The 23,397-nt window shown below is 44.8% G+C and overlaps 1 pseudogene; it reads right to left on the bottom strand.

Moving 5' to 3' along the window:
- LOC147211356 (uncharacterized) overlaps positions 1 to 7,080 on the bottom strand; it is a 68,366-nt pseudogene extending 61,286 nt beyond the window's left edge.
- Positions 7,081 to 23,397: the final 16,317 nt, after the last annotated feature.

Genomic DNA, 23,397 nt, shown 5'->3' with positions numbered 1-23,397 from the left:
GCTGTTGCGTCTACTTGCGCTTTAAGTGAGAGTTTAGCTCTGCTCAGTGTCTAAGACACACTATAGCTATGTGGTGGACTAGTGCATTAGCCAGCTAATGAGCTGTTTATGAATTTTGAAACCTCTGCTGGTAGCCTCTCTCCCACGGCATCATGCGGGGGGTGGGAACGGTTTGGTGAAATGTAAGGATGGAAGTGCATAAAAAGAGCCATGGGGACGGAGGATGATTATTTGATGAATAATTTTATGATGATTATTTTATGAATAAGGATGAATAAGGATGGAGGGACGATGGCAGAAGGATGCCAAGGTCGGGGACACCTTGACAAATCAGGATGAAGTATAAGTGTGTGTCTATATAGACACTGGGGAGAACAAGTATTTGATACATTGCTGATTTTTTAGGTTTTCCCACTTACAAAGCAGGTAGGGTTCTGTAATTTGTATCAAATGTCCTATGAGTGACAAAATCTAAAACAAAAATCCAGAGAATCTCAGTCCATGACTTTTAAATAATTAATTTGCATTTTATTGCAGGAAATAAGTATTTGATCCCCGATCAAGCATGAAGAATTTAGGCCCCCACAGACCTGTGAGTTCTCCTGTTCTCCACTCATGACCTGTATTAACTTCATCTGTTTGAACTCTTTAACTGTGTAAAAGACACCTGCCCACACACTCAATCAAACAAACTCCAACCTCTCCGCAATGGGCAAGACCAGAGAGCTCTGCAAGGACATCAGGGATAAAATTGTAGACCTGCACTCTTTGGGGATGCTTTTCTGCAAAGGGGACTCCACTGTGTTGAGGGGAGGATGGATGGGGCCATGTATCGTGAGATATTGGCCAATAACCTCCTTCCCTCTATAAGAGCATTGAAACTGGGTCGTGGCTGGGTGTTCCAGCATTACAATGACCCGAAACGCACAGCCAGGGCAACTAAGGAGTGGCTCCGGAGGAAGCATCTCAGGTCCTGGCATGGCCTAGCCAGTCTCCAGACCCGAATCCAATAGAAAATCTTTGGAGAGAGCTGAAAGTCCATGTTGCCCAGCGACAACCTGGTGAAGAACTATAGAAAACATCTGATCTCTGGAATTTGATTTTTGATTTTCAATTTTACATGAACATTTTTCACTTGGAGCAGTTATTCACACATAATCTCTCACACAATATTACTGTCCATCAACAACAGTGAAAAAAATATTTTGTCACACAACAGCTCCTTTAACAGCTCTTTTTAGGGAATTAAAAAAACATTATAAAATTATAAAGTGCATTCTAAGGTAAACTAATACTTAGCCTACAGTATATTCAAGCCATGGTTGCATACTTCGTTTTTCTCAAGTTTGCTTTGAACACAGAAGTCAGGCTATGTTGATTCTGTCGTTCCTTCTTGCGCGGAAGTCTCTCTATGGTTTTGTGAAGACATCATTTCGGGTGACTACACTTGGTTCGAGGCACAACACTGGAAACGTTTTATTTTCAGTGTGGTTGCGACCACTGCACCGCTGAACTCTTGACATGCCTCAGCGCACCGTCACTGTCAGACGAACACAGAGAAGTTCCACCCCGTTTATTGATATGGACACGGAACACGGTAACCTTCCACACAAAATAATTCCAAACAAGTAACAATTGTGTCAGTGGCATACATCGTACTCAACAGGCTCTATGCTCTTTATTCACCAGAGGCTCATCAAGCTTGTCTCTTATTTCTCTCCCGAAACAGTGTCTTCTCCCACTTGGTGTAGCTTAGCCTTCTCCGCTTCGAACAATTTCTGTACATAGCTTGTAATGGAGGCTCTCGCTGGCATTCCATAGTGGAGTTGTTAGATGCAATGCGAATGATTTCAGCTTGAGTCGAGCTGTGGACAATTTGACAGGCTTGCATGCAGTAGCCATACATTTAGCTTTGGCTTCAGCAAATTTGTTCTTCATCGTGCTATCCATTTTCTTCGCTTTGAAATGATCCCCTCCGTGAGTCGTCACCTTACCGTGGTGGAGGGGTTTGTGTGTCCCAATGATCCTAGGAGCTAAGTTGTCTGGGGCTTTATGCCCCTGGCAGGGTCACCCATGGCAAACAGGTTCTAGGTGAGGGGCCAGACAAAGCATGGCTCAAAGACCCCTTATGAAGAGAAAAATATATGGACCAAGGTTTCCCTTGCCCGGACGCGTGTCACCGGGGCCCCCCTCTGGAGCCAGGCCTGGAGGTGGGGCTCGTTGGCAAGCGCCTGGTGGCCGGGCCTACACCCATGGGGCCCGGCCGGGCACAGCCCGAAGAGGCAACGTGGGTCCCCCTTCCCATGGGCTCACCACCCATGAGAGGGGCCAAAGGGGTCGGGTGCAATGTGAGCTGGGCGGCAGCCAAAGGCGGGGACCCTGGTGGTCCGATCCTCGGCTGCAGAAGCTAGCTCTTGGGACATGGAATGTCACCTCTCTGGCAGGGAAGGAGCCCGAGCTGGTGTGTGAGGCAGAGAATTTCCGACTGGATATAGTCGGACTTGCCTCCACACACAGCCTGGGTTCTGGTACCAGTTCTCTCGAGAGGGGTTGGACTCTCTTCCACTCTGGAGTTGCTCAAGGTGAGAGGCGCAGAGCAGGTGTGGGCATACTCATTGCCCCCCGGCTCAGTGCCTGTACATTGGGGTTCATACCGGTAGACGAGAGGGTTGCCTCCCTCCGCCTTCGGGTGGGTGGACGGGTTCTGACTGTTGTTTGTGCATATGCACCAAACAGCAGCTCAGCATACCCACCCTTTTTGGAGTCCTTGGAGGGTGTGCTGGAGAGTACTCCTGCTGGGGACTCCCTTGTTCTGCTGGGGGACTTCAATGCTCACGTGGGCAATGACAGTGAGACCTGGAGGGGCGTGATTGGGAGGAACGGCCCCCCCGATCAGAACTCGAGTGGTGTTTTGTTATTGGACTTCTGTGCTCGCCACGGATTGTCCATAACGAACACCTTGTTCAAACATAAGGGTGTCCATATGTGCACTTGGCACCAGGACACCCTAGGCCGCAGTTCGATGATCGACTTTGTAGTTGTATCATCGGATTTGCGGCCGCATGTTCTGGACACTCGGGTGAAGAGAGGGGCGGAGCTGTCAACTGATCACCACCTGGTGGTGAGTAGGCTCCGCTGGTGGGGGAAGATGCCGGTCCGTCCTGGCAGACCCAAACGTATTGTGAGGGTTTGTTGGGAGCGTCTGGCGGAATCCCCTGTCAGAAGGAGTTTCAACTCCCACCTCCGACAGAGCTTTTCCCATGTTCCGGGGGAGGCGGGGGACATTGAGCCCGAGTGGACCATGTTCCGTGCCTCTATTGTTGAGGCGGCCAATCTGAGTTGTGGCCGTAAGGTGGTTGGTGCCTGTCGTGGCGGCAACCCCCGTACTCGCTGGTGGACACCAGCAGTAAGGGATGCCGTCAAGCTGAAGAAGGAGTCCTATCGAGCCTTTATGGCCTGTGGGACTCCAGAGGCAGCTGACGGGTATCGACTGGCCAAGCGGAACGCAGCTTCGGTGGTCGCCGAGGCAAAAACCAGAGCGTGGGAAGAGTTCGGTGAGGCCATGGAAGCCGACTTCCGGACGGCTTCGAGGAAATTCTGGTCCACCATCCGACGTCTCAGGAGGGGGAAACAGTGCACCACTAACACTGTGTACAGTGGGGATGGGGCGCTGCTGACTTCGACTCGGGACGTTGTGAATCGGTGGGCAGAGTACTTCGAAGACCTCCTCAACTCCACCAACACGCCTTCCTTGGAGGAAGCAGAGCCTGGGGACTCTGAGGTGGGCTCTCCTATCTCTGTGGTTGAAGTCACCGATGTGGTTAAAAAGCTCCTCGGTGGCAAGGCCCCGGGGGTGGATGAGATCCGCCCGGAGTTCCTCAAGGCTCTGGATGCTGTGGGGCTGTCCTGGTTGACACGCCTCTGCAACATCGCGTGGTCAACAGGGAGAGTGCCTCTGGATTGGCAGACTGGGGTGGTAGTCCCTCTTTTTAAAAAGTAGGACCGGAGGGTGTGTTCCAACTACAGAGGGATCACACTCCTCAGCCTCCCTGGTAAGGTCTATTCAGGGGTGCTGGAGAGGAGGGTCCGTCAGGAAGTCGAGCCTCAGATTGAGGAGGAGCAGTGTGGTTTTCGTCCCGGCCGTGGAACAGTGGACCAGCTCTACACCCTTAGCAGGGTCCTCGAGGGTATGTGGGAATTCGCCCAACCAGTCTACATGTGTTTTGTGGACTTGGAGAAGGCGTTTGACCGTGTCCCTCGGGGAGTTCTGTGGGGGGTGCTTCATGGGTATGGGGTACCGAACCCCCTGATACGGGCTGTTCGGTCACTATACCACCGATGTCAGAGTTTGGTTCGCATTGCCGGCAGTAAGTCGGAATCGTTTCCAGTGGGGGTAGGACTCCGCCAAGGCTGCCCTTTGTCGCCGATTCTGTTCATAACCTTTATGGACAGAATTTCTAGGCGCAGCCGAAGCGTTGAGGGGATCCGTTTTGGGGGCCTCAGTATTGCATCCCTGCTTTTTGCAGATGATGTGGTGCTGTTGGCTCCTTCAAACGGGGCTCTCCAACTCTCACTGGAGCATTTCGCAGCCGAGTGTGAAGCGGTTGGGATGAAGATCAGCACCTCCAAATCTGAAACCATGGTCCTCAGTCGGAAAAGGGTGGAGTGTCCCCTCCGGGTCGGGGAGGAGATCTTGCCCCAAGTGGAGGAGTTCAAGTATCTTGGGGTCTTGTTCACGAGTGGGGGCAGGAGGGAGCGGGAGATCGACAGGCGGATCGGTGCAGCGTCTGCTGTGATGCGGACGTTGTATCGGTCTGTCGTGGTGAAGAAGGAGCTGAGCCAAAGGGCGAAGCTCTCAATTTACCGGTCGATCTACGTTCCAACCCTCATCTATGGTCACGAGCTATGGGTCGTGACCGAAAGAACGAGATCCCGGCTACAAGCGGCCGAAATGAGTTTTCTCCGCAGGGTGTCCGGGCTCTCCCTTAGAGATAAGGTGAGAAGCTCGGACATCCGGGAGGGGCTCAGAGTCGAGCCGCTTCTCCTCCACATCGAGAGGAGCCAGATGAGGTGGCTTGGGCATCTGATTCGGATGCCCCCTGAGCGCCTCCCTGGTGAGGTGTTCCGGGCATGTCCCACCGGGAGGAGACCCCGAGGGAGACCCAGGACACGCTGGAGAGACTATGTCACCCAGCTGGCCTGGGAACGTCTCGGGATCCCCCGGGGAGAGCTGGAAGAAGTAGCTAGGGAGAGGGAAGTCTGGGCTTCCCTGCTAAAGCTGTTGCCCCTGCGACCCGGCCCCGGATAAGCGGTAGATGATGGATGGATGGATGGATGAAATGATCCATAGCTGTCTGTCTTAGACGAGGGGGCGGAGTACTCACATCAGCTGTGTGCTTGGCCATTAAGTGGTGTTTCAGAATCGACGTACTATGATGATAGCTCAGTTTACGAGTGCAAAAACATACAGGTGACTTTGGTCTTGTCAGTGGAACCACCTGGCAACTTTTTAAAAGTAAACTTTCCATTCATAAACTCTTTAAGTATCCGTTTTCGGTGTCTCGCACTGCCATGGCTGGCAAAACAGACATGGGCGTGAACCTGTGCAGCGCGCTTGTTGTTTTATTTCCGGTTTATTTATAGAGCAACAAAACATCCATTGTGACGTGTTGCCGCATTAATCTCGCGATAAAAAATTGAATCACATTAAAAATTATTTAAATTAATGCCGATAATAACACCCTCGGGTGGTGTCCGTACCCCATTCAGCTCGGGTCCTCTACCAGAGGCCAGGAAGGTTGAGGGTTCTGCACAGTATCACAGCACTGCACTTTTCTGGACTGAGATGTCTGATGTTGTTCCCTGGATCTGTTGCAACCACTCATCTAGTTTGGGGGTCACTGCCCTGAGTGCTCCGATCACCACAGGCACCACTGTTACCTTTACGTTCCAGGCTCTCTCCAGCTCCTCTCTGAGCCCTTGGAATTTCTCGAGTTTCTCGTGTTCCTTCTTTCTGATGTTTCCATATTTTGGGACCGCTACATCTACTACAGCAGCTTTCCTCTGTCCTTTATCTATGATCACGATATCTGGTTGGTTCGCCATGACTATCATGTCAGTCTGTATCCGGAAGTCCCACAGGATCTTTGCTTGGTCATTTTCCACCACCTTTGGAGGTGTTTCCCATTTTGACATTGGGGTTTCCAGTCCATACTCCGCACAGATGTTTTGGGTGAGTATGCCAGCCACCTGGTTATCGCGTTACATGTAGGCTTTCCCTGCCAGCATCTTACACCCTGCAGTTAAGTGTTGGATCATCTCAGGTGTCTCTTTGTACAACCTACACCATGGGTCTTGTCTGGTGTGGTATATCTTGGCCTCATTGGCTCTGGTGCTCAGGGCCTGCTCCTGAGCAGCCAGGATGAGTGCTTCTGTGCTATCCTTCAGGCCAGCCCTCTCTCGTCACTGACAGGACTTCTTGAGATCAGCCACTTACCGTTATGTTCCAGTGGTACATCCTGTGTTGGGGCTTGTCCTGCCGTGATGGTCCCTCTTCCAGCACTTCATCCTCTCTTCCCCATTGTCTGAGACATTCTCTGAATACATAATCCATTGGACCCTTCTCCTTGATGTATTCATGGAGCTTGGATTTTCATCGTGGACAGTGGCTCTCACACTCACTAGTCCCTGGCCTCCTTCCTTACGGCTTGCATACAGTCTCAGGGTGCTGGATTTGGGATGAAACCCTCCATGCATGGTTAGGAGCTTTCGGGTCTTAACATCCGTGGTCTGAATCTCTTTTGGCCACCTTATTATTCCTGCAGGGCATCTGATGACTGGCAGAGGATATCTGTTCATTTCCAGGGTGTTGTTCTTGTTCTTAACATTGAGCTGGCTTTTTAGGACTTGCCTCGCTCGCTGGAGGTATTTGGCTGTAGCCGCTTTCCTTGTTGCCAGTTCGAGGTTGCCACTGGCTTGTGGTATACCGAGGTACTTGTAGCTGTCCTCAGTGTCTGCTGTTGTTCCTTCAGGGAGTGAGACCCCCTCACTGTGGACTACCTTGCCTCTCTTCGTCACCATCTGACTACATTTCTCAAGCCCGAATGACATCCTGATGTCACTGCTGTCGATCCTGGTTGTGTTGATCAGGGAGTCTATGTCCCTTTTGCTCTTAGCATACAGCTTTATGTCATCCATGTAGAGGAGGTGACTGATCGTAGTTCCATTTCTGAGGCAGTATCGACAGCCAGTCTTGGCGATTACTTGGCTATCCTATGCAGAACAGCAATGGGGAGAGTGCATCACCTTGGTATATGCCACATTTGATGGACGCTTGGGTAAGTGGCTTGCCATTGGCTTCAAGTTTGGTTTTCCACATCCTCATCAAGTTCGCAACGAAGGCTCTTCCGGTCCTGTTCACCTTATGCAACTCCAAGCATTCAGTGATCCATTTATGTGGCATCGAGTCATAGGCTTTCCTGTAATCAATCCAGGCTGTGCACAGGTTGGTGTGTCGGGACCTGCAGTCTTGTGTCACTGTTCTGTCAACCAGAAGCTGATGTTTGGCTCCTCTGGTATCTCTACCAATGCCCTTCTGTGCTTCACTCATGTATTGATCCATGTGTCCACTTATCTTAGCCGCAATGATGCCTGACATGAGCTTCCATGTTGTGGAGAGACAGGTTATTGGCCGATAGTTGGATGGGACTGCACCATTTGAGGGATCCTTCATGATCAGGATCGTTCGCCCTTCGGTTAGCCATCCTGGGTGAGTCCCATCCCTCAACATCTGGTTCATTTGTGCTGCTAGGTGCTCATGGAGTGCCGTGAGTTTCTTTAGCCAGTAGGTGTGGACCATGTCCGGGCCTGGTGCTGTCCAGTTTTTCATATCTGAGACTCTTTCCTGTATGTCTGCCACTGTTATGGTAACTGGGTTCTGTTCAGGGAGGTTGCTGTGCTCCTCTCTCAGAGTCACCAGCCATTGTGCACTGCAATGTGCGACCTCCTTCTCCCATATGCCTTTCCAGTACCTTTCAGTTTCCAGTCTTGGTGGGTCTACTCTGCTGTTAGAACCCTGCCACTGAGCGTACACATTCGCAGGTTGTATTGCGAACAGCCTGTTTATTCGTCTGGCCTCATTCTCTTTCGTATACCACTTTAGGTGACTGGACAAGGCTTGGAGCCTTTGTTTGGCAGTTTCGAGTGCTTCAGGTATGGTCATCTGGGTGTACCTCTCGGGTATCGGCCCTTTCATTACACCTGTCTGGCCCTCCGTCAATTGACTCACATCTTTCCAAGCCGCCTGGATCTTAGCCTCCAACCGTCTTTTCCATGGTGGGCAACGTATCTCATAGCTCCCATGGTTGCTCTTATAGCCACAGCCACTTTCATTGCATTTTTTTTTTTTACTATCCCCCCCCATCTCCTCGACGACAGCCATCCCCCTTGAGAGCCATGTTCAACATTAATGCAATTATTACAAAAAACATATTCTGCAGTTGTTATTTTGGCACAGCAAGGCCCTGTGGTCTCAAAGGCCTGTCTGATAACCAGACGCTCATTGGGAAAGTTTTTGTCCAAGGTACTCGGAAAAAGCTTAACCTTCAATTGTTCTAACTCCCCTGCACATTAAATTTCGCAGAGTACATTTTACTCAGAAAAGATCCTTGTCTAAACATAGTAAAATTCACAGGAGGTTGTGGATTCATTCCTCATCCACTGAATGGCTTTTTCTTTTTAATAAGCGAATACTATGCATGTAAAATTTACTTAAACACTGTTAGGTTGATTGTTTTTAGTTATCATACATTTGCATATTATTAATGATACATTGATTATACTTGCAATGAAGAATGCTTATGCTTTTAATAAAAATATAATGATTTTTATGAAGATATGCTCACATTTATAATAAAGAATGCTTACTGCACTGTGTGGCAGTTGAGGGACGCAACCACCTTTCCGAGAAAGTGGTTGGAAAGTGATAAGTATTAGACAAAAAAAGACCAAGGTCGGACATGGACGTAACCATCCACACCAGCTGCAATTTGGTGTTTTTGTAATGATTGCACACATGTACTAATTTTCATTCACATACACACACATAGTCAAATAAGTCCAGTGTGTCTTCAACAGCCCTCACCTTTTAGGTTAGACACACCCATGTATTAGATTTCCAATCAGTGAGAGGGCGAGAGGAAGATCCTTGGGTGATGTGCAGAGAACTGAAACCTAACGCTTCTCCGCGTTCCCCCCTGGTACCAGAATTGGGTCTCCTGTCTCCTCGTGTTTTATTTCTGAATGTCAAATTGATGAACCTGACAAACACTCTCCCTTACAAAATTTACTTAAATCCATTTTTTAAGTGAATTTATCCTTTTTTTTTTCAGTGCACGAGAGCAGGAGTAAATCTTTAGATTGGATGAAAATCTCTTCACTCAGAGTACATGAGGCTCTCATCAGTGTACAATGTGGGTGAGCATTTTATATTCTCATCAAATAAAAGTTCATTTGAATAATTTGGAGTACAATTAATCCACTGCATTGACTAAAATATATTATGAATATTTTACTCTTTTTACATTGGGACCAAGTATTGTCTTTTTGAGTAAAATGTACTCTACCAAATTTACTGTGCGGACAATCTGGAATAAATATAGAATGGAATTTATATGTTGGCTCAACACGTCACTTGCCTCGCACAGCCCAGAATGGTAGCTCATTATATAGATATCCTCTCTGAAGTTATTACAGTATAAATATGACTCTTGTTGTTTGGTTTCTGCTTGGGACAAATGCAGGGACTTAATTCCGCATGACCTTGTGAGTATTTCTTGTGTGGAGGAGGACGGTTTGTTCATTGACAACCAGGAGGACTTTCTCTCACATACGCCGCCACATTAGTCATGTTCTTTGTCTCAGGGACGACCATGATGATGATCGAATCAGGCCCTGTTCCTCCACTCGTACAGCCCAGCTTGTGCATGTTCACAGTAACCTCCCACAGTACGCTGCCAGCCCAAGGTGACACACACACACTCACACACACGTTCACATTTCCAAGCATGTACAAGCCTGAGGTGACACGAATGACAGCTCAATTCCGGGTGAGTCAGCTTGACTGTGTCCTTGCTTAGACATGAGAAGGAGGCGGTGTCACTTTATGCTCATCTGTGTGTGAGTGTGAGTGTATGTGTGTGCGTGTGTGTGTGTGTGTGTGTGTGTGTGTGTGTGCGTGTGCATGCGTGTGCTTGTGTGCGTGTCGGGGGCTAGTTGCATGAAAGTGCTGCAAAGGAGGAGAAGAAAGTACAAGCAAGAGACCACTGAACAAGAGAGCAGTGTTTTTTAGTGACCTTGGAACAACTGTGTGCGCTAGCCAGTGGCTGATATTTAATAGACTCATACCACAGTCATAATGCAGTTTGTCATCAGGAGCAACACGAGGGACACACTGGGCCCCAAATTCAGCTCTGGAATTTGAGATTGCTAGGTGCACCACCAATAACTTTTAAACCTACTTATTGCTTTAATACATTTTTTTTGTTCCCCTTGCCGTGGGGTCAGACTGCAAATACTAACCAATGAGTGACATTCACTTTAGGTCTCATCATTTTCATGGTATGAGTCCAATGTTATTGCTGACAATCAAGGTAATTTAACTTTGAGTGGGTAGCGAAGGTTTGTTTTTTTGTGAAGGTAGCCAATGTTGACTTTTCATCAGAATTCCTTCAAGGTCGCAAAAGTTCGCAAAGGTCTTGGCCAGGAAAAAAACAAAAACAACTTTTTGTCACTATTAAAACTCGCTGAATGCCTGGCGAACAACTTTGTGAATGTTTGTGAACTTGAACAAACCCTGAAGAAAACGAACATTCGCCAGCTTCGCAAAAGACTCGTAAACCTGTCAATGAGAGATACAGGCTTTAGGTCAGTGGTCCTCAACTAGAAATGCTGTAGGTCCACTTTTTTTTTTTTTAATAAGACCAAGGTCCGGTCCCATGCACGGCGGTCATGGGGAGCAGGGCTATATGCCCATTTAGTATGGTCAAGCCAAGCTTATACAAATCAACACTCCTCACAACCAACCAATAATGGGGTGCATGAAAATAACAATTATTCGCTTTGCCAGTACACAGCAAATAATGAGAGGTATTGTGTTGAGGCACAGGAACTCCTTTATTTTGTTAAGTTGTGCCTGCTTAATAATAGAAATAGCCCTTTTAGGGAAATAAGACATTTTTACTTTAACTTTGTTAAAGATAAGATAGGAAGAAAAACCTTTATTGGTCTCGCAATGGAGAAATTCCCAATTCACAGCAGCAAAGTTATGAAAGGAAGAAGTAGAACAACAAAATATAGGAGCTGCTGGAAAGGCAGCCACTCACGCGGCGCCATTTTGAAGTCAAAATAACAAAAATAACACGACACAACAAATAGGACACAGACAGTCGTGCAATCTTCACCACTTTTCTGCATACACTTTGTTGTCTGAAGCAGTTATAGATGAAAGAGGAGAGGATCAAAGTGTCCTTTCACCAGTGGATCAGAGACGTCATGCTGAAAATGTGCACACGTCTGCTACAAGCTAAGTTTTGAAAGCAAACACGAAGCTGTAGCGTCCATTGACGAAAAAGAAATTGGCTCACATCTCCTGTTCCATGTAAATCCACTTAAATTCCAAGCCGCGACTCACAGTTCCACATCCGCATCGGCGCTCCGCGCTAACGCTCCTTTCTTCTCATCGTCGGCTCCTCAAGCCTTACATCCATCCAGCCGCAGACCGTTCAACAGCACCGATCTCTCCGCTGAACAAAGCGGGGCTGTGAAAAATGCTGCCCATAACAGGCGCAAGACACAAGCGCCCCGGGACTGTCCAGCAACGACAGTCAAATGGCGCGACATTCCTCCCAGTCAAAAACAGTGCTGGTATACCCATGCTGCCGAGAAGGCGCAACCACCAAGCACAGTCTCCTCCTTGATGAATGTCGTGGCCAAAAAATGCTGAAAAAAGTCCACATCAGGTCCACACGACGTAACAACAAACACAAAGTGACAAAACAAACCAAAAAACAACAAAAAAAGCAAGGCTCATGAGAGCACTTGCCGACGGCTGCCTACTCGGGCGCCATCTTGACTTCAAAGTTCAGTAGTTGTCTTTTTCTCCCTTAATTTAACAAAAACAAAACAAAATACTCATTTTACCAAAATAAATACTAAACATGAAAACAAAAATATCCTTTTCATTTGTACAATTCCCCTTTTCACATCCCCTCTGAAATCACTGAAAAAATTATCACAAGAGGAGTTAAGAACCATTTTAAATACTGACACAAGGGAGCACAGGAATGTGCAGTGCTGTTCTTCCACTAAAGTTGAATGCAATGTCTGAGGCATGCAAATATTATTTGAGGACGCTATTGTGATGTTCATTTACCATGTTGCGGTGTTCTGCTGTTAAACAGCTGCAAAGATCCCCGGGTAGACGGAGCAAAACTGCACACAATCAAAACCTCCCGCGATTCGTCTTGTCTAATTGTCTGTGTGCGGCTCTCCTGGGCTGAAGCTGTGAGCACACTGTGGCGTCGCACATGCGTCTGTTTCCTGACACAATCATCCATTTTGAATGCGTGTGTGTTGGGATAGACGCGTGCTGACGCTTATGTATGGGGACACCTTAAGTTCAGAGGAGCCAATCAGCGCATCGTTATCGCCGACATGCCCTGCTCAGTCAGGGTCTCCAGTTAGTCAAACATTATACACACACAGTCGCGCTGCTGCGGTCCTCTGCAATACATCTGTTAGTGCACGCAAAGAATACAACGGATAATTTTAACAAGCGATCGCGGTAATGCGCAGATTATAGTCCAAAAATATAAAATGTTTCACGTAAAAATCACTTTATAATTTATTATTTTATACAATTTGCCGAGGGTACGGACAGAGGAGGTCCGGACAGAGGAGGTCGGCGGTCCGGTCGTGGATCGCGGTCCGCCAGTTGAGGAAGGCTGCTTTAGGTGTTGACATCTGCTGTTTTAAACTTAGTATTAACCTGTTCTCAGTGCACCGCAACGAACGGAAAATAAGACATAGCCTAACATACAAAAGTGATGCAACGCTCATATGGAACTTCTGTCCAGGTCGAAATTCAGTCATCAACATGGTGTCCGGAACGAGACATTTTTAATTGCCACCCAACAATGTTCGGATTCCCCCCCGTTCATCCTCAAGTTGAAGGCCCTGGGCTAGTCCCCCTGCCTCAACACTGCCTTATCACAACACTCATTTGCAAAATACAATATTTTACTTTCCTTTAACCTGGAGATATTTTTCTTGGGTTTTTTTAGTGGTGAAAACGACCAACAGATGTGAACTCCTGTGGAGAGGATTTTTCCTTCCAGTAGGAAAAGATCATGTTTGAGAGCTTATATAGCACCAGAGGGGATCACCTCATTTGTACTTCTGTAAGTAACCGATCTTGGAAAGAATCTTTTTTCCCCCAGGTGACATGGCTATCTGTCCAGAAGACTAGCCCTTGAAGAAAGATGCGGCTTCCTTTTTATCAACCTGCCTTGTGTGTATAGATGAGACAATCCATTAGCCTGAGGAGCGTTTTTTTTTTCCTGCACTGTATTAATCAACTTGGAAGTAATAAATAGTCCCAAATGTCTGTGTGTGCTGAAAAATGTAAGTTTGGAAGGGATAAATGGATTTCATGATTATTTCCTCAATTAAAAGGGAAGTCATCGTACATGTACTGTATGTGATACAAAAAATTAGCCAGAAGGCTTGGTGTCGAAACGAACCAATAGAATACAAATAATTACTCCTCAAAAAACCAAAATATGTTCTGGCCATGAAACTGATGCGCAAATCGGTCAGTAAGATTGCACACCAAAAATGCAGAGGTGCATGAGATCAGTGCGGCAAAGGCCCTGAGCTCTTGCATCGCCCTCAATGAGTAATAGTCAATGTCATTTAATTTCCTCTTCTCCCATGTAGCCACAGTACATTGCTATGGTTGCGTTACAACCAAGGCTCCCTTGTCATGTAGTAATTCTTAAAACTAAGAAACACAACTATAAAAACTGTCGTTTCAACCAATTCACAGGCCATTGTGCAGTTCAACCAACTTCCCAAACAACACAGTCATTCATCCGAAACATGTCATCATTCACATGAACGGTAGCTGGGCAGAAAAAAAAAAACTGCTGACACAAAATGCTTCACCCTTTTTCACACTGCATTTAGCAGGGTGCAGTGCGTCGTCCTAAACCCCATTCATTCTGTATGTGGTGAGGGACGATGGCAAGTCACCTCGAATTCAAAAATGTTCGATTTGAGAGCGGCGGCCACGTGACATCTGGCAAATACCTCCAATAGGAAAATAGCTGGTGGAGGGATGTTATTTTACATGTGACAACATTAGTTTTTCTTCACTGCTCATCTCCTCTTCCTCCTCAAAATGAGCAAAGTCAGGGTTTTGTTTTGTAACAATGAAAGATACCGTATTTTCAGCACTATAAGGCGCACCTAAAATCATTCAATTTTCTCAAGAAGCCGACAGTGAAACCTATAATCCGATGTGCTTAATATAAAGAGACTCTAACTCTCTTAACATTACCCATTGAGTGTTTTCCCTGTTCGTGTTCCTATGCCATCTAGTGGTGATTAATAGCAGGAACCATTTGTAACCTAAAAGGGTCCTGCCCTTTACCAATTGACACGCGCATTCAGCAACAAACACTTGTTTGAGACAACTACTTTGTGAGCTCTGCGCAGCCATAATGAAACGAAGATAATACCAAAAGCATAGTTAACTCCTGACTAAACGAAAGAAGAGGGAGACAAGCAAGACTTCTAAGGAAATTTAGCCCCTTTTGGATGTGAGCCCACGAGGTTTGTGCGCCTTTTTGTTAAATCCATTTTCTTCGTACCTTTTGTCTTTCATTTATTGTTTTGTAATGCCATTTGTATGTATATGTTGTCAGTGTTTGTGACCAGTTCTAATGGCTTTGTTACAGCTACAGCGGTTGTGAAGGCTATGTATAAATAAAGCTGTATGGTATGGAATTGTATTCCTGTAGCATACCACGATCTAGTGGATGCATAGCGCAACCGCAGCCACTATTGTAGCTTCTATGCTGCGCCTTATAATGCAGTGCACCCTATATATTTAAACCGTTTTAAAATAGGCCATTCATTGAAGGTGTGCCTTATGATCTGAAGTGCCTTATGGTGCAGAAAATACGGTACATCTTGTCAAGGTGAGATCTAAACTGTGGCCAAATCAGTTTTAACTTTCTTGTAGGCTTCTACATCGGCGCCTCCATTTCCAGGAACCGTTGTCATTTCGGTTTGCCGTGCAACTGGCACACTGAGCGAGTCTAGGGTGAAAAGAGCTGTAGGCCAGTGAAAATATTTTTTGATTGGTTGAAATCTGCCACATTATTCCAAATGCAGCATCCAGCCGTAGGCTGTTGACTGCTGCCTGATTGATAGGCCTCTTTGAGATGACTGAGTATGAGACCTCTACCTTTGAAATCATCCTCCCTCAGTCATAAATCTAAAGGCAAGCCACTTGTCAAGCCAAATCATTTATTCATAATCCTGTCATTGTACCCTTAACTTGATTCGTCATAGCTTTATTTATAAAGTAATTAAACAGAAAAAAATATAGCTATGAAACATAAAATAGATGAGATAAAATGATTCACATGATTTGCAATACTTCAAAGACTAGAAGGTGACACTGTCAGTGTGTGAACTCTGCATTTCACTAATCTTTTTTTTTTCAAGAGAAACAAACGCTGAAAGTCAAAATGGTTTCCTTTCAATCTACTATCTGTATGCCATTTTTTGCTCTGGTGAATCACATACGTTTACTGTTCAAATATCGTGCATGTGTGTGTTTGGCCCTGCGCTACAGCATTCAGCCCTATTTCTGGCAATGAAAAAACTGTGAATCACAAGTAATCCCTCGTAGATTGAGAGGGAAAATGTAATTTGTGCCATAATTATGCATCTGCCACCATGTGTTTGGCTGAGCAAAGTAGCAAAAGGAACCCTATGTTCGAGCCAAGCTTCTACTTTGGAATGCATATGTTTGCATTCTGGAGCATATGCAAGCTATTTGAATAAAGTATTGAAAAACAACAGAAAATCTGGTGTGCTGACAAATGATATAGCAAAGACTTATTTAAAAAAAAAAAAAAAAAAAGATGTTACCAATCTTCCTGTGTGGCGTTTGCATGTTTCGCTGTGCCTGTGTGGATTTTCTCCGAGTACTGCGGTCTCCTCCCACTTTCCAAAAACGATTGCAAGGCAGGTCCATCGAACACTCGAAATTGTCCCTAGGTGTGAGTGTGAGCGCGGATGTTTTTTTGCCTATGTGTGCCCTGCGTGCTGCCTGCTGCCGGGAGACAGCTGGGATAGGCTCCAGCACATCCGCAACCTTCATGAGGATAAGCGGATCAGATAATGGATGGATGTTACCGGTCTGCACCAGGTGCTTTTGTTTCATGCGCCGTGAAAATATGTTCATTACAAGTACTTTGTTAGTGATTTATTTTAATTGTTTGACCTACGGTGTTGAATTTCAGATACAAGGCACATTCAGTGGGTAATTGGTGGTAAAAGTTTGCGTAGATCTTCAAGGGAAACAGCAAAAGTTTATGTCTGAGCTTCCATCACAGGGGTTTGGTGAGCAGTACCCAAAAGCGGATATGAGATATGAATTTCAGGTTTAAAAGGAATATTTCATCACTGCGGAACATTAATTATAGCAAAGTGGGTTCTGCAGTCCTGCCAGAGTTGGAGTCTACAGTCTTTTCAATGAGGCAGCAGTTGGAAAATTAATTTACTCAGCTAGCCTGTATGGAGAGAAAGACTGCAGTTTCGTGGTTTCTTAAGAAAAAAAATAAGTTTCACGAAGAGTTGTTAAATAGTGAATGTTTACACATATTTGAGTAACGTGGAAGTCGAGCCACCGTGGAATGCAAATGAGGTCTGACAAAGCACACCGAATCAAGACCCCATAGTTGAGCACATATGGAAATATTTTCATTAACAAAACAAAACCAAAAAAAATAAAAACACAGAAGTGGACAGCTGAATCCAAACAGAGCGAGCTGTGTGTAAAATGGGGTTTATATAATCCTCTGCAATTCACAGACCTAAAAAAATGTCTCAGGTTGAAGCCTTTTGGAAACTTCTCTCAAGAAGGAAAAACAGGATCATTTCTAACATGCAAAATGTTCTTAAATCAATATATCATCTCTTTGGAACTCCTTAGATGCCCGATTAAATCAATCCATTTTGGCTGAGAGGAGCTCGAAATCAATTCTGATATGTTTGTTAATGAATTTTCAGGGGCCTTGCTATCCACAGAAGTCATCGACACTACTTTTTTTTTGGGGTAATAAATTAGCCAGTAAATGTGATGTTTGACTTAACACCGTTGATGGTTTTAAGAGTCAGAGAACATTCTTAGCCACAACGGAGCTGTTAAAGAGTGCCCTTATAAAGAACACACATACACACACGCACGCACAGGCTCACATCCACAGCCACCAACAAATACTGACACTAATATGGTCTAATTACACTTTGCCACCAGCTTACCCACAGCCAGCTGCAGAAGCATGATGGAAAGTGTGTATGTGAATTAGCCAAAGGACACTTTTTTTGTGTTTCAAGTCCAAGGTTTTCAAACTCATCTGTGGGAAAAAAAGAGATGGAAAGCAGTGTAGTATGAATAAATTAGCAACCTTTGATTGCCTTTTTGACAAAACTGTCATTTGTTTTTTCTTGCCATAAATGTAGCTTGAAAATGTGATGTACGGTATGTGGGTTAAAGTTGTACTGGTTACAGTTTATGAGCAGAAGAAACAGAACAGCAACACAGTTGTTATTTTGAATATCATGTACTTTTGCCCAGACTGAAAACTTGTAAGCGTCTGTTCTTTACAGACATCTGTTTCTACAATTATACCCAACCAAAAAGATAAGAAAACCTTTATTAGTCTCGCAATGGAGAAATTCCCAATTCACAGCAGCAAAGTTATGAAAGGAAGAAGTAGAACAACAAAATATAGGAGCTGCTGGAAAGGCAGCCACTCTCGCGGCGCCATTTTGAAGTCAAAATAACAAAAATAACACAACACAACACATAGGACACAGACAGTCGTGAAAAAGAGTGCATTCTTGAAAATCTGCAAAGGTTTTCCAAATGTTACCATTTTGAGGTTCCAAAACGTTGTCCTGGAATGTGTCCCACAGTGCACATTTCATGAACATCTTTAAATCCTTCCTTTGTGCTGAGTCTCCATGAAAAGCTCCCTGCACTCACTTTGACCCTATACTGCCGCAAGTAGTGCTGGCCTTATCTGTCCATTGAAGTCGCTGCCAGTATAATGCAGAGCGTTTACACTCTCCTGACCCTGATTGTTGTCTCTGGGTGCTGATATGTCATATATTCAGTGATAAGTCTGAATCCACCTGTGTGCGATAAGGTCAACGGCCTCCAGGGAATGTTGTTGAAAGTGGCAATGACTAAGATGTTGACAGCACTGTCATCCATCCATCCAGCCATGATCTGAGGGTCGTGGGCCAGCTGGAGCCTATCCCAGCTGTCTTTGGGCAGTGGGCGGTACAGTACACCCTGAACTGGTTGCCAGCCAATCAGTGGGCACACACAGACAAACAACCACACCAGACAAACAACCACAATCACACCTAAAGACAGTTTGGAGCTTTCATCATCAAAAACAAAATAAATAAAAAATAGCGAATATGCCGCAAAAGGTTCGCGAGAGGCAGTGAAAGTCAGGAAAACAACAGCGAGTCACATAGAGCAACATATACAGTATTACATCTATATTTCATGTTTATGTTTCCTGTATTTTGTTATTTATACACTAACCTAACCTAACCTAACGTATACATCTTACATATATATATGTATATATATTAGTAGATAGCATTAAGCAATGTTAATTACTACAATCATTTACTTCTACATGCATGTATACCATTAAATTTGGCCTTATAAATATTATATATATTCATATACCTGTACAGGGGCGGGGGGGTACCTACTTCGCGGCTTTTTCTCTTTCGCGGGAGGTCTTGGTCCCCATTAACCGCGATATGTGAGCGATCACTGTAATGCATTCAATTAATTGATTTCTGCAACATCCAATAGATATAGCTCCTAGAGCCATCTGGAAAATTTGGTCAAATTATATATTTAGCTATTTGTTCAACTCTGACTAATTTGAATTGAATAGGTGCAAGCTGTTTGTCTTATACAGTATTTGATGTTGTACTTGATTGCTATTTTACTTAGAGCAAATTTATTAAGAATATTAAAGTATCTGGGCTCCATTAGTTGTCCTGTCTGTAGCCTGTTAAAAGGCCAGGTTTACATAAGCAGCATTAGGAAGACAGTAGCGCATGGAGCAACACCTTTTCTGACCGTGTTTCGTGGGGTTCGCGTTAAAGATGTGTTAAGAACTGTTTTGTATAAATAACGTGTTTTGTTTAAATATAATGTGGAAGTTATGTTTGTCATTTTTTGTTAAGCCTTAATTTGTGTTCAAGAAGAAATTAAAGCGAATCAGGTTTTTTTTGGATCACCTACGATGGCCTCGTGTTTTCGTTGTCGTCGTTGCTGAATGGAAAGCCCCGTCGAAGAAAGGCACGAGTCGATGCCCTCGGTCCTCCGGAACACCCAGCATGGCATTGTGTGCTCAGCCAAATTCTCAAACACATACAACGCGAGGCTTGTGCTGGCACGAAAGTCAGGATGCCACAGAACATGTGCGCACAGAACAGAGACATCATGTCACTGTCTCTGTTTGCATTTTATTTGCCACACTTGATCGCAAGTGTTGGGACTTGATATAATAAAAAAATCACGCCATTTCATATTGAACGTATGGAAAACATTGATAGGTTCTGAGGGAACCTTTCACCTTTTATCGCTGATTCTCACCACATTATATTAACAGCCACCTTTCTAATTACCGTATTAAGCAGCCTAATCTAACAACATACAGAGATGCCATCTGATGTTTGAACCACCGTCACTCTTTCATGCTGATTTGTTTTTTTCTGGTTTATATCTTCACTTCTGTCATATTTCAGTATCTTCAGACAAGTAGTCGAAGCCCCTCGGCTCGCCACTGATCTGATTCATTCTGTTGCATCACCCTTTAAACCTAAAGTTATTTTGTGGACAATAGAGCTTCGTTGTGGTCGACTGTGCAGCCTGCCTCGTGTGTCTTCGTTAAGCCTCTAGCTACATCCCACGGATGAGATCTTTCCAGGATTGAGCATCACGGCAGAAATCACTTGGCTCTGGAAACGCCTTGACGAGAGAACCTCTATTTAAGAGGTCCAATTTATAACAGGCTTGAATGCACTTTTGTTTAAACTTTGTGGCATGCACATGCGGACTTTCAATGGAACTCTCAGACAAGGAGCTGGTTGAGGTCATGCTGGACAACAGCAGAAAGATGGTCTCTTCCTCTCAGATCATACTCACCTTGAGCACCAAAGCACAGCGGCAAAACTGTTCTTAGGCGATGGCAGTTCGGCACATGACTGACTCCTCGAAGCTCATGGGACTCTTAATGGTTTTAGTCACATCTCATCCAATCCTCAAATCCTTGAGCATGACAAAGCTCTTGCTCACCGACAAGTCAGGTTTTTACATTCTTAAAGCAGGACCCGACCCTCTTCAAATGTAGGTGATTTGTTTGTTTTGCCCAACAGATCTCAACACAAATAGCCTGAGAGGAAAAAAAAAGAGGAAGTAGCGGTCGTCATGGATCCAAGCCATTTATGCCAAAGCCCAAGCGGTCCACTGGCAGACCAGTTCTTACATGGACAGTCTTGTCATCAGCGCGGGGGCGGTGAATACTGGACACACCTATGATACCTTTTTCTTGATGTGGTTCAATTCGCTTTTTACATTCCGTCACATGGCCATGTAATGCATCAATACGGACACAACCACCGTTATGCGTGCGTGTGTGGGTGGTGGGGAAAGGTGGGGGGGGGGGGGCGGGGGGGAGTGGTGGTTTTTTTGTTTCAAAGCCACACAACACATCCATCCAGATTCCGAAGCGCTTATCGTACGGTCCGGCATGGGTAAATGCATCCATAACAACACACATGATGCAGGTAATACCCGCACAATATTAAATTTTGGCCATATGGCACAGCCCGACAGACAGTGAATGCGTGGCTTAGCCTTACATGACTGAAGCTGGCCAGCTGCCATATTAGCACCCGCAACGCTTCCAACAGGATGTAATTTTTTTACACATCATCTGAGGTGAAGAATGTAATATTATTTTCAAGATGAATAAATAGTCCATGATATTGAAATATATGTTCAGGTCTTAAGCTTCACATTTGATTAACAGTGATTTGTAAAGTCCAAACATTATGCTAACGGTGGAGGCAAATTTTACTCGTAAAAAAAATATTTGCCAGACTTTGACAGCAAATAAGTAGCTAGCCATGTCCAACAATATTTATACTTAGCTGCAAACGTGAATGCTGCAACTTCCACTCAATATTCAGTGGAACTTTACGCTGGGTCCGAGGTCCACCGCGAGCTCAATATTGTCGAGATCAACAACCGTTTCTTGTCTATGCCCGATTGGCTGATTAGCATCATCGTTTTTTGTTGTGTTATGTGCCAATAGCACAACTGATATCATATGCTGCTGCATTTGCCTGTAAATCTAACACATTTTATGAGGTAATTTTGAAAAAAATGTGCAAGAATTACAAGTGTCAACAAACAAATTCTGATTAAGGACAAAAAAAAGCTAAAAAACTTAAAAGATCCAGGTTTGACATCATCTGGACTATTAGTTTCAAAAACCAAAACAGAGAAGCAGCCTTGGCCCACCGCCTCTATTCCATCGATTGAAAGGAACTTTGGCGATGATTAAATCATTTTTCAAGGTGATGATGCATCCAGCCAAAGGACAAAAACTGGGAAAACATTCCTTGAATAAAGACACTAAAGTCAAACGTCACGGGCTGCAAGTAGTCCGGATCTCAATCCAATTAAAAATCTTTGGTGGAACTTGAAGAAAATGGTCCATGACAAAGCTCCAGCCCTTAAACCTGATCTGACAAAAGCAATCAGAGAAAGTTGGAGCCAAATTAATGAAGAGAACGGTTGATCATTCAGTAAATCCATGCCACTAAATTACAGGAGTGACGTAACAAAGTACCAGTGTTGTGTTCAAGCGTTCTTTTGTTGTTGTTTTTCACATTTACATATTTTTTCGCCTCTGCTTGGTCTAACAAGTAATTGTTACACACCACCACTTTTTTTTCTCGTGTTTCTTAAATCCAGAAAGTTGCCCTTTAAAATGTCCGTTTTTTTTTAATCGGGTCTGAAAATTAACTTAAATTAATTAACTCTGACCTAGACATGATCAGTTATCCAATAAGTGCAATTCCATCTTTGCACTAATGCACAACTCAAAGCTGCAAAATGATTCTCATTGGAGTGAAAAACAGCTCCATTTGCCCCACCCATTAATAATACTCAATGCAGGGGTCTGCAAAGCATGTCAACCATTACAAGCAAAACGAATGGTCGCATTTATGCCCGGAGCGAGGAATTTACCGCTTTCGGATTGTTCAATATATTAGAAAGTTGCTCATGAATTCCAACGCGGTGTCCTGTCAGCCAACATGAAAAATGCTAGTCAGATACTGTATATAGAATATTCCTTATTCTAATCATCTTGCATTTTTGATTAATGTATGGAGCAAAACACATTTTCTCTTGGATGATTACAAAAAGTCAGGTGATGAGCAGTAAATCTGTACTAATGTTTATTTATTTATTTATGTATTTTAGAATTGGTCTTTCTATCGCAGCACCATGATGTTTTACTTTAGGAGCAACGCTTCAGTCAGAATACATGGCTATTCCTATTTTCATTTCCCGAGCCCTCCGTTTCTGGTTCTCGTGCTTCTTTTGTGTGTGGCAGAAAGCGGTGATGCATCGACGTGGAGTTGGCATTAACTGAATAGAAAGCGTCATTGGTACTGCGTGCATCTGATAGCTTTGCACAAATTAACATCAGTGTCGCAACACTCAATACATCAGGAAAAAAAAAAGACAAATAAAGGTGCTCGGTCATATCTCGGGAAGATTGCCATCATCCCCAAGTTGCACTGTAAACAAATGATGCTGGTAAAAGGACGGGTCTCTCATGTTTTACGAAACCACAGGGGAAATAATCCACAACAATGGGTGCAAATTCAGCAGAGATCCACACTGGGCTTGAGCTGAGAGCAAATTTGAGGGACGGCAGATCACTTATCGAGGAGGCAGCGGTCATGCAAGGCACATTGATTGAC

The sequence above is a fragment of the Hippocampus guttulatus genome, chromosome 1 (genome assembly GCF_054856545.1).
Source record: "Hippocampus guttulatus isolate MCC_2025c chromosome 1, RoL_Hgut_1.0, whole genome shotgun sequence".
Lineage (NCBI taxonomy): Eukaryota > Metazoa > Chordata > Actinopteri > Syngnathiformes > Syngnathidae > Hippocampus > Hippocampus guttulatus.
The sequence above is the reverse complement of the archived record's forward strand: the minus strand, read 5'-3'. Positions and strand labels throughout refer to the sequence as shown.